This window comes from Salvelinus namaycush, chromosome 21 (assembly GCF_016432855.1).
Source record: "Salvelinus namaycush isolate Seneca chromosome 21, SaNama_1.0, whole genome shotgun sequence".
NCBI lineage: Eukaryota > Metazoa > Chordata > Actinopteri > Salmoniformes > Salmonidae > Salvelinus > Salvelinus namaycush.
Genome location: NC_052327.1, coordinates 33,303,316 through 33,321,923, shown reverse-complemented (window position 1 = coordinate 33,321,923; position 18,608 = coordinate 33,303,316). Strand labels below are relative to the sequence as shown.

General features: G+C 41.3%; 1 protein-coding gene across 1 annotated transcript in view; it reads left to right on the top strand.

Moving 5' to 3' along the window:
* tead1a (TEA domain family member 1a) overlaps positions 1-18,608 on the top strand; it is an 85,157-nt gene that overhangs the window by 32,374 nt on the left and 34,175 nt on the right. The window lies entirely within an intron of this gene.

The window sequence follows — 18,608 nt, the reverse complement described above, 5'->3', positions numbered from 1 at the left end:
ACGAATTTGTGATAGCTACTGATGGAGTAAAAAACTGGTGGAGTAAAAAAGTGGTGTCTTTTGCTAACGTGGTTAGCTAATAGATTTACATATTGTGTCTTCCCTGTAAAATATTTTAAAAATCGGACATGTTGGCTGGATTCACAAGATGTGTACCTTTCATATGCTGTATTGGACTTGTTAATGTGTGAAAGTTAAATATTTAAAAAATATATATTTTGAATTTCGCGCCCTGCACTTTGAGCTGGCTGTTGTCATAAGTGTACCGGTGTCGGGCTGCAGCCATAAGAAGTTAACAAGTCCAATACAGCAAATGAAAGGTACACATCTTGTGAATCCAGCCAACATGTCCGATTTTTAAAATGTTTTACATCGAAAACAGCACGTATATTTATGTTAGCTCACCACCAAATACAAAAAAGGACAGACATTTTTCACAGCACAGGTAGCATGCACAAAGCCAACCTAACTAACCAAGAACCAACCAAACAAACCAACAAACAACTTCATCAGATGACAGTCTTATAACATGTTATTCAATAAATCTATGTTTTGTTCGAAAAATGTGCATATTTCAGGTATAAATCATAGTTTACATTGCAGCTACAATCAGAAATTGCACCGAAAGCAGCCATAATAATTACAGACACCAACATCAAATACCTAAATACTCATCATAAAACATTTCTGAAAAATACATAGTGTACAGCAAATGAAAGACAGGCATCTTGTGATTCCAGCCAATATTTCTATAACTAAAAAATAGTTATAGAAATATGCAAAATATGTGACAATATTTTGACAGTTTTGGAAACTTTAGAGTGTTTTCTATCCTAATCTGTCAATTATATGCATATTCTAGCATCTGGGCCTGAGAAATAGGCCGTTTACATTGGGAACGTTATTTTTCCAAACATAAAAATTCTGCCTCCTAGCGTCAAGAAGTTAACTTGTCATGCGCTAATTGATTCGGGTGCGACAATATCACTCATCTCTCAAACATTGTTTGATGATCTAAAAAGGGCTTTGAAGCCAACTAAACGTTGGTTAACTTCTACTTGGTCACAATCCTGGATCCGGGAGCACCCTCATCAGTAAAAAAAGCTGACTAGCATAGCCTAGCATAGCGCCACAAGTAAATACTAGCATCTAAATATCATTAAATCACAAGTCCAAGACACCAGATGAAAGATACACATCTTGTGAATCCAGCCATCATTTCTGATTTTTTAAATGTTTTACAGGGAAGACACAATATGTATTTCTATTAGCTAACCACGATAGCAAAAGACACAACTTTTTTTTCTCCACCATTTTTTTCCTGCATAGGTAGCTATCACAAATTCTACCAAATAAAGATATAAATAGTCACTAACCAAGAAACAACTTCATCAGATGACAGTCTGATAACATATTTAGTGTATAGCATATGTTTTGTTAGAAAAATGTGCATATTTCAGGTATAAATCATAGTTTTACATTGCAGCCACCATCACAACTCTCTGAATTTTTACAAAGTGAAAACGGCACCCCCTATTGAGAAAAGGTTAAAAGTGGAACTTGTGTGAGTAGGCTTGGCTTTAACGAAGCGTTTGACCTTTTTCTTCGCAACCTTTGTATCAGAGTCTATAGACAAAGCCCGTGGGCTTGTTTCTTGATCAATCGGGCCCTGGATAGGGTCTCGAGTGAGAGCGGGAGAGATTTGAATTTTAACGTCCTTGCTATGGGTGTTAATTCCTGCGGACCTGGTGTCCAGTAATTCCCTGTCTAGTCCTTGTGACTTATCTTTTACCCTTTTCTCAAATGTTTCTCGCTTTAGTTCTTCACGTAGTGGAACTTCTGGAGAACATTCGGGCTACGTTTTGATCATCCTTCAACCCTTTGTTACCCTTGTGCTTTGACACTTTGTGTGGGTTGGGTGCAGGAGGAACGTAGTGAACAGGTCGATTGTAGCGGTAGTCGTTTTGATGGCGACGTACTTTACAGTTATTTCGACCGCGGAGGTTATTGGAATCATGGTTTCGAGGTAGAAACTGTTGTTGTGCGTCATCTCTTAACGCTCCAATACCTGATAATGCACCCTCTAACTGGAGTGAGTGCTCCTGGTCAAACTTCAAAACCGAGTGGTCAGGGCTCTTAGCGTTGCAAGCTTTTGATGCCTCAAAAGCTGTGCTTGCAAGCTCTCTGAGTTGTAAGATAGGCAAGCCAACGTGGGCGGCAGGGCCCAAGTAGGTAATGAAGGTAGGATACATGTTCGACAGGAACATTTGTTTAAATGGTAACAGGTCTTCCATGCCTGTTTCAGTGAGCAGGCCAAAGTAAGCTGAACGAAGCCTATGATAGTAAGCTTGTGGGTGTTCGTTCTGAGCTTGTTTGACCGTGTTAGCCAGTGAGCTATCGTGTTTGCGAGTGCAGAACCACTGAATTCTAATTTCAAAGCTGTGGCAAGTTTAGGGTAGTCATTTAGCACGTGTTGCTGTTGTAGGCGAATTAACCTTGTCACGTGTCTATTCGACGTTCGCTTCAACAGGTAAACCCTGTCAGAACCCGTAGCGTTCAGGTAGCCATCCAACACGTCCTCTATGTCAGCTAGGAACGTCTCAGTATCGTTTGGCTGACCTGGAACGGGGTCAAAGTTGGGGAAATTCTTGACGAGTTTGTCAAGGTATTCCGTGTCAAGCGGGCGGAGAGGGTTGGCTTCATCCTGTGGGGAAAGTGGGGCCGAAATGCCAAGAGGAGAAGCCAAGCTTTGGCTTTGTTGGCCAAGAGGCGCCATATTACTGTGCCGAATGGCCAAGAGGAGAAGACTGAGGGACACTTGATAGAGGCAATGTCTGAAACCTATCGTCTTCACTCCTTTGAGTACAGGGCTCCGGTTGCTTGGATGGGTAGTTCACGCTGTGGAGCGTGACCATTCTGGACTTCCTCCAGATGGTACCTAAGGGTGGTATTCTGCTGCATTGCAGAGTCCACTTGAGCGCTTAGAGTACTGATTTTGGACACGTGAGTGTCGCACTTGCTCCTTTCGGTCACAAACTTATCTGTCATGGTTTGCAGATAGAGGTCTTGAGTACGGAGCGAGAGATTCAGTGATGAGATTTCCTCCGTCTGCTTAGAAATCAATATTTCCATCTTCATCACCTGAGTTCTCTCATCATTCATTTGGTCAGCGACTTCAATGAGTTCTGCTGATTTTTCATCCAACTTTGTCCTTGTGTTCATTAACTGATCGTCTTTGGTCTGCAGCGTTTTGAGTAGAACCGTGTTACTCTGAGTAACGTTCAACAAAACTGCCTGCATGTTATCAACTTGCGCGCTCCTGTTTGTGGATAACTCAACAGATTCATCTAGTTTGGAGTGGACTACATCGTATTTAGTTTTGGCTAAATCGAGTTGTTCCTGGAGACAACGATTTTGTTGAAGAGTTTGTGCTTTCATCGTCATAAGTATTTGCAATTACTTTTAATTGTTCCGATTTCGAACGCAGTTCCTTGACTAGCAGAATGTTTTCATTTCCTGCTTTTGTCAATAGTTGCTCAGTTCTCTCCACCTGTGTCCTCATGTTAGCCATGTCTTGCACGTGCTTCAGCTGTGCACTGTGGTATTGGACCGATGCCAACCTTTGATGGTGATGCTAAAGTGGAGAGAACCGTCACAAAGCCTGTGTTTGATGGTTGATTTTGGAGAGAGTTTGCAATTTCGGCTGTTTTCTCGCTAATGGCATAATTAGGGTTGGTATCGCTGCTGAGGTCAGAGATCAATCCTTTTATGGGTGGAGGTTCACTAATTAGCGGAGGAGTGGTGACCACCTCCTTTGATAGCTTGCACATTATTAGAAAAATTGAGGAAAAATGTTCCTATTTTTTTCAAAGGTTTGGAATTCGTCGGAAGCTGCAAAGACAAGTTTAATCTATTTATAGACATTAATAAACTACTAGTACTGTACCAGTAATGTGGATGTTGGACGTGAATGAATTTGCAAAAGCAAACTGAATTAATTAATCAATGCCAATGATTAATCCTACCTGGGTAGGCTATCTGGGTATTAAACTTTAATTAACCTGAGATGTTGCTTCATCCAGGTTAATATGAGAAGTTTAAAAGTGTCTCATTTGATTGGAAGAACATTAAGGTATGTTCAACAATTGAACTTATTAAATTGAATGAGACGATAATCCATACAATCTCCATTGATTGGATATCATAAGTGTAAACAGTAGATCAAATGTTGGAAATATTCACCACTGTGGTACACTTCTCCCTAAGGCCGAAGCCACATGGGATTCCCGCTGGGGCGGGACTTCTGTCAGTACTGGATTACTGAATGGTTTTGCAAAAACAAAATTTTACTGATTGATCAATTTAATGATAAATCAGACCTGTATAGGCTATCTGGGAATTAAACTTTAATTAACCTGAGAAGTTGCTTCATCTAGGTTAGTTTGGAAAAAGTTTACAATGTCTTATTTAGGAAACTCATCAATTTGGATATTATTTAAACAATCTATTTCAGAATATAAATTGCCAGATTTACACTTATTAGTTCAATTGGATAAGACATTGATATCCGTCTGGATATCATAAGTAATGACTTGAGTGTGACCTGAATAATTCTTCATGAACGAATATACTAGGGCGCACTTCAGCGGTCAATGATTACACACGCTGAAATCAAACGGAAATACCCGGGGCGGGACTTCCGTTCCGCAAGGCGGAGGAATTTCAACGTGGCACAAGAAAACAAAATGGCTATTTTCCCTTGTTAGCTTTAGCATCTCGCGCAAGCTAACCCTACTTTGTGCCTGAAAATGCAGCACATAGGATTCCCTTGGCAAGGGAAACATTTTACTTATAACGTATTATGTTCAAACCCTTTTCGGCGTTTTTTGACGATGTTTTAACCGGAACACGCTGCAAACAACGAAATGCACCGTGGTCTACTCGCGTGGAAACACGAGAGAAACAGAGATAATTATCGCTGGTCAAGCTTATATTTCCTGAATTTCAATCGGCTGGCTCTTTGTCCTCGCTCCAGAAATTAATAATGACCGAGCCTACCCGCATCTGAATGCGCAAGGCAGAAATAGCCCTGCGTTTGGCCAAATGCTCTATTTCTCAGATTTCTATAATTACCTTTATCAGCCCTCATACAGAAATGTATTCGCTTATGTTACCCACTGACTACGTCAGAACACAACACGTAGGCATTTCTCCAGAGCACACACACACCAATAATTCCTGTCTTTAACTCCCATAATGTGTACAATAAACTTGGTATATTATGTAATCTGCTTTTCAATTTTATACAGGCTGAATCAAAATGAAAGCGTCATTCTATTTTAGATTCCTCGCACACGGGGGCACCAATATGTTTATATTAACCCAAACGTGCGTCCTAGTTCCATAAATGTTCAAATCCTTTCCGGATCATCGAACAATGTTAAATTCTTCAATTACAGAGTACACTCTTGGCTAACAAGTTGAATCAGCAATACAAAATTGGGTTTAATTATTTATTTACTAAATACCTAACTAATCACACAGAATTACATATACACAGAAAGAATCATACCTTGATTACAAATTACGTCATAAAGGAAAACGTCCCTAGCGGGCGGAACAGATATGACAGCTGGTTACACAAAAGAAAAGGGGCTGGGTTTGAGTGAAAGAGCGGGAAGACTTGAGGAACAAAGGGAGACGCCAGGCTATCGTAAATACAGTATATTATGCATTCTAAATTACCGCCCATTTGGAAAAGGAAAATGCAAAAAAGATCTACTCTGAGCTGCGCTTCGGTAGGTTGGTGGTAGATGGAAGGCCGTGTTGCCCAACCGAGTCCTTTGTCCTTTGAAGAATGTCTCTGCTAAATTGGATACGTTGTAGTAACGTCGTAGTGTGGTAGACGGGATACTCTGTCTGTTCCTTCCTAGCCCACGTTTGCAGCTGCTGTTGCTAACTCAATGGCTAGGAGGTATCACTTCTGTAGTGAATAAGAGTTCAAAGTTCATACCATTCGCAACCAAAGCTCACGCTGAGGTTGGCTTAGTTCTGTAGTTGACATGTTAGTCCTTTTAACGTATGGACCGTCGTCCTCACATCCTCGGAACAGAGATGTTATATTTTCGTCAAGGCTTTATATAGTGGAGCGAGAAGGGTGTGTTTGAAAAGTTTTATAACACATGTCTCTTCACAGGGGCGGGCCACTGATTGAGCAGAGCCCTAACCTTATGAAAACCCAAATCTCTCATTTGGAAGCTAAAATTACATTTCATCTCTTCACCAATAATTTTATATTCAAACATTTAAATTGAACAACAATTCCATGTGAATCTGATAACTACAATCTGCCGACTTTCCACTGTAATGTTTATGTCCTCCAATTATTGATGAGAATGTCTCAGATGACAACCGAACTGACATCATATTCATTAAGTACCACCGCATATGTTCAATTGGTTGGATTACCAGAATATAGTTTATTTCCCCCCACCTTCTGATGTTCCCAGAATCTCTATGTTAACCAAAGGATTTTCAAATGTCACATCAGTAGGGTCGAGAGGGGAAAAAGGGGGGAAGAGGTATTTATGACTGTCATAAACCTACCCCCAGCCCAACGTCATGACACAGTTGACGTCGGAAGTTTACATACACTTTAGGTTGGAGTCCTTAAAACTCGTTTTTCAATCACTCCACAAATGTCTTGTTAACAAACTATAGTTTTGCCAAGTCGGTTAGGACATCTACTTTGTGCATGACACAAATAACTTTTACAACAATTGTGAACAGACAGATTATTTCACTTATAATTCACTGTATCACAATTCCAGTGGGTCAGAAGTTTATATACACTAAGTTGACTGTGCCTTTAAACAGCTTGGAAATTTCAGAAAATGATGTCATAACTTTAGAAGCTCCTGATAGGCTAATTGACATAATTTGAGTCAATTGGAGGTGTACCTGTTCATGTATTTCAATGCCTACCTTCAAACTCAGTGCCACTTCGCTTGACATCATGGGAAAATCAAAAGAAATCAGCCAAGATCTCAGAAAATAAATTGTAGACCTCCACAAGTCTGGTTCATCCTTGGGAACAATTTCCAAACACCTGAAGGTACCACGTTCATCTGTACAAACAATAGTACGCAAGTATAAACACCATGGGACCACGCAGCTGTCATACCGCTCAGGAAGGAGACAGGTTCTGTCTCCTAGAGATGAACGTACTTTGGTGCGAAACGGCAAATCAATCCCAGAACAACGGCAAAGGACCTTGTGAAGATGCTGGAGGAAACAGGTACAAAAGTATCTATATCCACAGTAAAACAAGTCCTATATCGACATAACCTGAAAGGCCACTCAGCAAGGAAGAAGCCACTACTCCAAAACCACCATAAAAAAGCCAGACTACAGTTTGCAACTGCGCATGGGGACAAAGATCTTACTTTTTGGAGAAATGTCCTCTGGTCTGATGAAACAGAAATAGAACTGTTTGGCCGTAATGGCCATTGTTATGTTTGGAGGAAAAAGGGGGAGGCTTGCAAGCCGAAGAACACCATCCCAACCATGAAGCACGGGGTGGCAGCATCATGTAGTGGGGGTGCTTTGCTGCAGGAGGGACTGGTGCACTTCACAAAATAGATGGCATCATGAGGCAGGAAAATTATGTGGATATATTGAAGCAACATTTCAAGACATCAGTCAAGAAGTTAAAGCTTGGTCGCAAATGGGTCATCCAAATGGACATTGACCCCAAGCATACTTCCAAAGTTGTGGCAAAATGGCTTAAGGACAACAAAGTCAAGGTATTGGAGTGGCCATCACAAAGTCCTGACCTCAATCCCATAGAAAATTTGTGGGCAGAACTGAAAAAGCGTGTGCGAGCAAAGAGGTCTACAAACCTGACTCGGTTACACCAGCTCTGTCAGGGGGAATGGGCCAAAATTCACCCAACTTACTGTGGGAAGCTTGTGGAAGGCTACCTGAAACGTTTGACCCAAGTTAAACAATTTAAAGGCAATGCTACCAAATAGTAATTGAGTGTATGTAAATGTCTGACCCACTGGGAATGTGATGAAAGAAACAAAAGCTGAAATATATCATTCTCTCTACTATTATTCTGACATTTCACATTCTTCAAATAAAGCAGTGATCCTAACTGACCCAAGACAGGGAATGTTTACTGGGATTAAATGTCACTACTGTCCCCATCGACGGGACAGTAGTGGAGAGGGTAGTATGTTTTAAGTTCCTCGGTGTACACATCACGGACAAACTGAATCCTCCCACACAGACAGTGTTGTGCTGCGCCTCTTCAACCTCAGGAGGCTGAAGAAATTCGGCTTGTCACCAAAAGCACTCACAAACTTCTACAGATGCACAATCGAGAGCATCCTGTCGGGCTGTATCACCGCCTGGTACGGCAACTGCTCCGCCCACAACCGTAAGGCTCTCCAGAGGGTAGTGAGGTCTGCACAACGCATCACCGGGGGCAAACTACCTGCCCTCCAGGACACCTACACAACCCGATGTCACAGGAAGGCCATAAAGATCAGCAAGGACAACCACCCGAGCCACTGCCTGTTCACCCCGCTATCATCCAGAAGGCGAGGTCAGTACAGGTGCATCAAAGCAGGGACCGAGAGACTGAAAAACAGCTTCTATCTCAAGGCCATCAGAATGTTAAACAGCCACCACTAACATTTAGTGGCCGCTGCCAACATACTGACTCAACTCCAGCCACTTTAATAATGGGAATTGATGGAAATGTATGTAAAAATGTATCACTAGCCACTTTAAACAATGCCACTTAATATAATGTTTACATACCCTACATTACTCATCTCATATGTATATGTATATACTGTACTCTATATCATCTACTGCATCTTGCCATCTTTATGTAATACATGTATCACTAGCCACTTTAAACTATGCCACTTTATGTTTATATACCCTACATTACTCATCTCATATGTATTTTGTAATGCCCGGGGTGTAGTGGAGGAAGGAGTCAGACGCAGGAGACAGAGAGTTCAGAGTAGCGTACTAATTTAATCACACAGAGGTGAACACGACGCCACTCCAAGTAAATGCTCCAAACACATTAATGAGAACAAAATAATCCAAAAGACAACGTACACTAACCGTGACACACAAGCATGTACAACCTGTACACAAAACAATCCCGCACACCCAGCAGGCCGGGCTGCTGGGTAATAAAGCCCCACTAATCACCCTAACCACAAACAGGTGTAACCAATAAACAAATAAGGAGGGGGAGGAAAAAGTCAGTAGTAGCTAGTAGGCCGGTGACGACGACCGCCGAGCGCCACCCGAACAGGAAGGGGAGCCACCTTCGGTAGGAGTCGTGACATATATACCGTACTCTATACCATCTACTGCATCTTGCCTATGCCGTTCTGTACCATCACTCATTCATAGATCTTTATGTACATATTCTTTATCCCTTTACACTTGTGTGTATAAGGTAGTAGTTGTGGAATTGTTAGGTTAGATTACTCGTTGGTTATTACTGCATTGTCGGAACTAGAAGCACAAGCATTTCGCTACACTCGCATTAACATCTGCTAACCATGTGTATGTGACAAATAAAATTCGATTTGATTTGAATTGTGAAAAACTGAGTTTAAATGTATTTGGCTATGGTGTATGTAAACTTCCGACTTCAACTGTATATAGAATTCTGTTGGTGGCAAGAATTTTATCTAATAATTTAAATTGAAAAACTCTTAAGTGTTGAGTCAAGTGTAATTTTTTGTACCAGTTGTGCCATGGAATTGGTACATTGAAAATCTCGCAGCTGTCAACATTTTTGTCCTCTGATAAAACTGGTATATTTTTCTATTCATGCCAGTTCCTTTCAAAAAATTTGTATCTTTAATATATGGCAGGCAAACAAGTTCCCTACCTTCTCCCTTTTCCACTTGCCTCCGCCAGTTGTAAATTTGGATTGAGCAGATATTCCCATATATTTTCGATAACTGCAAATGTGACATAACTCCTCCATTTCTATTCATAATATCATTAATAAATATAACACCATTTTTAAACATTTCTTCCATAAAGAATGTTTTTTTATTAATCAATATATTTGAGTTTAATCATAACATTTGTTATAATATTTGTTCTATCTTTTCTGGAGGATTAAACTGAATTTGTAACCTGCTTTGTATGGCTTGTTTAAGAAAGGACAATACTTTAAACAAAATTTCCTTTTCAATTAGTCAGAAATGAGAAATTGTAATCTGTATGAAGTTAAAAAAGCCATTTTTGAACAAAGGGTGAGCTTTTCTTAATAATCTACTGGAGAACCATTTTGGGTTTAAGTATAATTTATGTATGAGTGAAACTTTTCGTGAGAGGTTTAAAGCTTTAATATTTAATAATCTTAGCCCCCCAAACTCATATTCATTATATAAATAGGCACGTTTAATTTTGTCTGGCTTAGTATTACAAATAAAATGAAATATATTTTACTCATATGATTTTAAAAACGAATCATCTGGAGTAGGCAATGCCATTAGTAAGTAAGTAAACTCTGATAGGACCAAAGAGTTAATCAATGTAATTTTTCAAAAAATATACAAGTATTTACCTCTCCATGGTTGCAAAATCTAATCTATTTTTGCTAACTTTCTATTGAAATTGTAAGTTCATTTATATTTTTTGAGATGTGAATACCAAGTATGTCTACTTCACCATCCACCCATTTTATTGGTAACCTACAAGGTAGTGTAAACACTGTATTTTTTAAATATACAATGGGTAATATGGTCTTAACATACTTACCATTTGTTGGTCACCTGTTTCATAGGTTTCTGAAGCTTTAAGGTCTCTTATCACATGGGTGGTTGTATACCAGACCACACCCCAAGGTAGCCCTCTGTGTTTGTGTGTGAAAATATGGAGACCAGACCAGACAGCGCCCAGGGGATGGAGCTGGACTGGAGTGAAGATACAGCAACTTTAGCCATGGTAGTGTTCAAGTGCGTAGTAGTTATAGAGCTTCTCTCCCGTCTCCCCCATCTCTCCCTAGCCAGCCTGGGACCTCCCACTGAAAGGCTGGCTTTAGGCTTTTGTGATGCTAATGTGAGCCTGAGACCCTTGAGTCATCCATCATGGCCGGCGGGACAGCTAGGCTATTATCCAGAGGATTTGGGTCTCTCCTGCACTCACTCCGCACAGCCGGGAGACAGGGGCCTGCCTGTGGCCCAGTGCATTCTGGGAAGGGGGAGTAAAGAGAGGAAAGGATTAGGGCGTCGGTCGCTATGTAAATATGGGCTAATCAGAGAGCTATGGAAGGAGGGTAAGTGGCTGTGACAAGTTAGAGCACTGGACCAAGAGACAACAAGGCATTTTGTTGTACATGGACATATTTTTGTGATTTGTAATGTTTGGAGTCAATACTTTTGATACGTTTGAAGTTGCTAGCCTCCCTACCTTGATAGCAACATGCAGCAAACGGGTGGAACAGTACAATACTGAGGGCAGCTACTTTAATTGGTTCAAGATTTAATTGTATAAGTGATACATTATTTTGTTTTCATGCCATTTTTAAGTCAGGAACAGGCTGTGATTCACAAGGACACTTGGAAACATCTCTGAGAAATGCCTTTAAATCTATTGATATGATGCTGGAAACAGCTCATATTGCCTGGCAGTAGAAATGTATGGAGTAAGGTTTAATGGTAAAACCACATGAAGGGTGCAGTGAATGAGTGTATGAGTGATCCTCATGTTGTCAGAATGCCAGAGTGTTCTCTGGGGTCCTCGGACATCACCGTGTTCTACTGCAGAGCCTCGTGGGAGTGTGGTCAGTGTGGGAAAGGAAATGAGTGTTAAAAAGATCTCAGCTGAGAGACGTGCTGTAAACAAGAAAAACACTTTTTAATACTGTTACCAACAAAAAATAACTCTTTGACGTATATCAGCCACAAGGCATCAAGCTGTCTGTAATGTGTCAGCTGTCAATGGTGGGTCATGATAAAGTAACTTTCTCTGGTTATGTTGTGTGTGTGTGTGTGTGTGGTGTTGTGTTTCTGCCCTGACCTCTACCCCCTGGCTTTAATCAGTAGGGCTGAGGCCGGGTCGAAGTGAGTCAGTGTGGGTCAGGGTCCTACTCCATCCATCAGCCTGGTCAGGGGAACACAGAACTGCCCACACACACTATCAACTGTCAAGTGGTATTGCAGCAGTCTGCTGATCAGGCAAACCAGAGTAATGAGAGCTTTAACCTGCAACCTAACATTGTCAAACATGTCCAACCCATACACCAACCCTACCTCGTCAACCCACTGAACTCACAACTCCAACTTGTCAACCCTAACTCCAATCTATACTGTAGTAAGAGCTGCAACAAACCTTTCTTAACCTTTTAAACTACCATGTTTTCTCTCGTTTAAACGTATTAAAAAGCAACATAAAATTAAGCGAATTCACAATTCAGATATGGTCACATACTGTACAGTATGACCGCTAGGGGCAATGCAATTCAATCTACTGCAGTCCTGGCTACCTACCAAATCAAATTGTATTTGTCACATGCGCCGACTACAACTGGTGTAGACTTTACCGTGAAATGCTTACTTACAAGCCCTTAACCAACAATGCAGTTCAAGAAATAGAGTTAAGAAATTATTTACTAAATAAACTCAAGTAATAAACAGCGAGTAGCAGCAGTGTAAAAACAAAGGGGGGGGGGGTTGTCAATGTAAATAGTCCAGGCCGCCATTTGATTAATTGTTCAGCAGTCTTATGGCTTATGGCAGTCTGAGAAGCTTTTTGGTCCTAGACTTGGAGCTCCGGTACCGCTTGCCGTGCGGTAGCAGAGAGAACAGTCTATGACTTGGGTGACTGGAGTCTCTGACAATGTTTTGGGCCTTCCTCTGACACCGCCTAGTATACAGGTCCTGGATGTCAGGAAGCTTGGCCCCAGTGATGTACTGGGCTGTACGCACTACCCTTTGTAGTGCTTTACGGACAGATGCCGAGCCGTTGCCATACCAGGCTGTGATGCAACCGGTCAGGATGCTCTCGATGGTACAGCTGTAGAACTTGAGGATCTGGGGACCCATGTCAAATATTTTCTCCTGAGGGGGGAAAAGGTGTTGTCGTGCCCTCTTCCCAACTGTCTTGGTGTGTTTGGACCATGATACTTCGTTGGTGATTGGCCCTCCTTTTCTATTTCCTGTTTGGTCTTCCTTTTCCTATAGTCCACGATCAGCTCCTTTGTCTTGCTCACATTGAGAGAGAGGTTGTTGTCCTGGCACCACACTGCCAGGTCTCTGACCTCCCTATAGACTGTCTCATTGTTGTCGGTGATCAGGCCTACTACTGTTGTGTCATCAGCAAACTTAATGATGGTGTTAGAGTCGTGCTTGGCAACCTTGTGGTGGGTGAACAGGGAGTACAGGAGGGGACTAAGCGTGCACCCCTTAGGGGCCCCAGTGTTGAGGATCAGCGTGGCAGATGTGTTGTTGCCTATCCTTACCACTTGGGGGCAGGCCGTCAGGAAGTCCAGGATCCAGTTGCAGAGGGAGGTGTTTAGTCCCAGGGTCCTTAGCTTAATGATGAGTTATGTGGGTACTATGGTGTTGAATGCTGAGCTGTAGTCAATGAACAGCATTCTCACATAGGTGTTCCTTTTGTCTAGGTGGGAAAGGGCCGTGTGGAGTGCGACTGTATGAATGTGACTGTGGGGCAGTAAATAAATTGGAGTGGGTCTAGGGTTTCTGCATAATGGTTTTGATGTGAGCCATGACCATCCTTTCAAAGCACTTGATGGCTACCGACATGAGTGCTACGGGGCGGTAATCATTTAGGCAGGTTACTTTTGCTTTCTTGGTCACTATGGTGGTCTGTTTGAAACATGTAGGTATTACAGACTCGGTCAGGGAGAGGTTGAAAATATCAGTGAAGACACTTGCCAGTTGATCCATGCATGCTTTGAGTACACGTCCTGGTAATCCGTCTGGCCCCTTGGCTTTGTGAATGTTGACCTGTTTAAAACTTCTTATGGCTGCAAGCCCGGTGTCGGTACACTTATGACAACAGCCAGCTCAAGTGCAGGGCGCGAAATTCAAAAGATATTTTTTAGAAATATTTAACTTTCACACATTAACAAGTCCAATACAGCAAATGAAAGATAAACATCTTGTGAATCCAGCCAACATGTCCGATTTTTAAAATGTTTTACAGCGAAAACACCATGTATATTTATGTTAGCTCACCACCAAATACAAAAAAGGACAGACATTTTTCACAGCACAGGTAGCATGCACAAAACCAACCTAACTAACCAAGAACCAACCAAACTAACCAAGAAACAACTTCATCAGATGACAGTCTTATAACATGTTATACAATAAATCTATGTTTTGTTCAAAAAAGTTGCATATTTGAGGTATAAATCAGTTTTACATTGCAGCTACCATCACAGCTACCGTCACAAATAGCACCGAAGCAGCCAGAGTAATTACAGACACCAACGTGAAATACCTAAATACTCATCATAAAACATTTCTGAAAAATACATGATGTACAGCAAATGAAAGACAAGCATCTTGTGAATCCAGCCAATATTTCCGATTTCTTAAGTGTTTTACAGCGAAAACACAATATAGCATTATATTAGCTTACCACAATAGCCAGAAACACAAGCCATTTACCAGCAGCAAAAGTTAGCGATCGTAACAAACCAGCAAAAGATATATAATTTTTGACTAACCTTGATAAGCTTCATCAGATGACAGTCCTATAACATCAGGTTATACATACACTTATGTTTTGTTCGAAAATGTGCATATTTAGAGCTGAAATCAGTGGTTATACATTGTGCTAACGTAGCATCTTTTTCCCAGAATGTGCGGATATTTTTATGACACTCAACTATTCTGACCAAATAACTATTCATAAACGTTACTAAAAAATACATGTTGTATAGGAAATGATAATTTCCTATACAACATAATACTAATGACACTAGTTCTTAATGCAATCGCCGTGTTAGAATTCTAAAAATAACTTCATTACGACATCCAGCTTAGTTATAGCGAGAGAGTGCCCAAAATCTGGGCGCAAACTACTAGTACACATGTTCGACAGATATATGAAATAGCATCATAAAATGGGTCCTACTTTTGATGATCTTCCATCAGAATGTTGTACAAGGGGTCCTTTGTCGGGAACAATCGTTGTTTGGTTTTAGAATGTCCTCTTCTCCAGTCAATTAGCACGGAAAGCTAGCAAAGTGGCGCGAAGCTCTCCTTCGCGAACAAACGCAGACAAAGCAACACGCCTAACGTCCCGAAAAAATTTCAATAATCTAATAAAACTATATTGAAAAAACATACTTTACGATGATATTGTCACATTTATCAAATAAAATCAAAGCCGGAGATATTAGTCGTCTATAACGACAGCTTTACAGAAGGCAATACCAGGTCCCTTCTCGCGCGTTCCAGAAAACAGGAAATTGGGGTCACGTCATGCCAAGAGCTTTTATTCGACCTCAGATCATGTTATACACTCCATTTCTTCTCTCACTGCCTGTTAACATCTAGTGGAAGGCGTATGAAGTGCATGTATACTAATACATATCAAGGACATTTATAGGCAGGCCCTAGAACAGAGCATCGATTTCAGATTTTCCACTTCCTGTCAGGAAGTTTGCTGCAAAATGAGTTCTGTTTTACTCACAGATATAATTCAAACGGTTTTAGAAACTAGAGAGTGTTTTCTATCCAATAGTAATAATAATATGCATATTGTACGAGCAAGAATTGAGTACGAGGCCGTTTGAAATGGGCACCTTTTATCCAGGCTACTCAATACTGCCCCTGCAGCCCAAAGAAGTTAAAGGTATTGCTCACATTGGCTACGGGGAGCGTGATCACACAGCTGTCCGGAACAGCTGGTGCTCTCATGCATACTTCAGTGTTGCTTGCCTCGAAGCGAGCATAAAAGGCATTTAGCTCGTCTGGCAGGCTTGCGTCACTGGGCAGCTCACGGCTGAGTTTCCTTTTGTAGTCCGTAATAGTTTTCAAGCCTTGTCAGAGCCGGTGTAGTAGGATTCAATCTTAGTCCTGTATTGACGCTTTGCCTGTTTGATTGTTTGTCTGAGGATATAGCAGGATTTCTTGTAAGCGTCTGGCTTAGTGTCCCGCTCCTTGAAAACGGCAGCTCTAGCCTTTAGCTCGGTGCGAATGTTGTCTGTAATCTATGGCTTCTGGTTCGGATATGTACGTACGGTCACTGTGGGGACGACGTCGTCGACGCACTTATTGATGAAGCCAGTGACTGAGGTGGTATACTCCTCAATGCCATTGGATGAATCCTGGAATATGTTCCAGTCTGTGTTAGCAAAACAGTCCTGTAGCGTAACATCCGCGTCATCTGACCACTTCCGTATTGAGCGAGTCACTGGTACTTCCTGTTTTAGTTTTTGCTTGTAAGCAGGAATCAGGAGGATATTATGGTCAGATTTGCCATATGGAGGACAAGGGAGAGCTTTGTATGTGTCTCTGTGTGTGGAGTAAAGGTGGTTGAGTTTTTTTCCCTCTGTTTGCACATTTGAAATACTGGTAGAAATGAGGTATAACAGATTTAAGTTTGCCTGCATTAAAGTCCCTGGCCACTAGGAGCACTACTTCTGCTTGAGCATTTTCTCGTTTGCTTATGGCCTTATACAGCTCGTTGAGTGTGGTCTTAGTGCCAATCATCGGTTTGTGGTGGTAAATAGACGGCTCGTGTGGCCTATAGCTTATCATGAGGTATTCTATCTGAGGTGAGCAATACCTCGAGACTTCTTTAATATTAGACTTCGTGCACCAGCAGTTATTGACAGCTGCTCTGTCCTGCTGATGCACAGAGAAGCCAGTCAGCTCTATATTATCTGTGTCGTCGTTTAGCCACGACTCGGTGAAACATAAGATATTACAGTTTTTAATGTCTCGTTGGTAGGATAGTCTTAATCGTATATCATCCAGACGGCGTGCTAGGTTCTCTGTTGTGTGCCTCTGATTGAAGATTAAATCCTACTACACAGTGATATATGACAGCATGTTCATCGACGTCATGCCACGTATGGTGTTTGAGAGCTTGCACTTTGTACTTGCAGAGCAATCATTGTACAATTTCTCCATCAGCGCCATCACGGTTTTTGTTAAAAACGTTGTTTTGCAGGTCATCTACAAGACCCTGCTAGGTAAAGTCCCCCCTTATCTCAGCTCGCTGGTCACCATAGCAGCACCCACCTGTAGCACGCGCTTTGGTCACCCCCAAAGCCAATTCCTCCTTTGGCCGCCTCTCCTTCCAGTTCTCTGCTGCCAATAACTGGAACGAACTACAAAAATCTCTGAAACTGGAAACACTTATCTCCCTCACTAGCTTTAAGCACCAGCTGTCAGAGCAGTTCACAGATTACTGCACCTGTACATAGCCCATCTATAATTTAGCCCAAACAACTACCTCTTCCCCTACTGTATTTATTTATTTATTTTGCTCCTTTGCACCCCATTATTTCTATTTCTACTTTGCACATTCTTCCACTGCAAATCTACCATTCCAGTGTTATTCTTGCTATATTGTATTTACTTCGCCACCATGGCCTTTTTTTTGCCTTTACCTCCCTTATCTCACCTCATTTGCTCACATTGTATATAGACTTATTTTTCTACTGTATTATTGACTGTTTGTTTGTTTATTCCATGTGTAACTCTGTGTTGTTGTATGTGTCGAACTGCTTTGCTTTATCTTGGCCAGGTCGCAATTGTAAATGAGAACTTGTTCTCAACTTGCCTACCTGGTTAAAAAAATGATCGGGACCAATCTGTTAGTGGTAGTCTAGTGATGACTGCACTGTGATTTTAATTTAATAAAACGTTTTCAGTTAGGGATTTTTTCAAAATGTTAACGATCCCAAATTGGTTTAGATGTTTACACGTCACACCTCTACAGTACTCCCTGTAGACGTCCATTGTATTCTGGTCTAACACTGCTAGTAATAGGCTCCAATATGTTCCCCACCATTTTTCCTGCTTTTGAGGGATCATGAAAGGAGATATTGTCTAGTTGATATTTGCTTGAAGGATTTGCAAGGCATTTGAACAAGATGTGTATTTTTTTCTTCTAAGTGTTTTCAGAGAAAACGAATTTGAATGTATGTTTCACATGCAGTAATGACATTAATTGGCTGGTTTTACAGAGAAAACAAGCACAGCAGGGATTTGTGATGGACCTGATTTTGAACAAGGTTTCAGAAAAAAGCTGAGTGAAATAGAGCAGTGTTACATCTGAAACGTTTGACTATAATAATGTCCATCAGTGCTGAACCTTCTCTGTCTAGGCTCTCTTCTGGCAGTGCAATCTTTTTGTCTAGCTTTGAAAATAAAGATTAGCTTACTCAACTCATAGTGGGCTATCTTATGAGTATCATGGGGGAGGGATTTTCTTGGTTTCGTCTGTTAGGTTGAGGGTCTTTAATCTTCTCTTTCTCCTTCCCTCCCTCCATCCCTCTCGCTCTCTCCCTCCTTCTCTCACTCTTTCCTTCACCCTCTCTCTCCCTCTCTCTTGTTTAGCACGCCTGC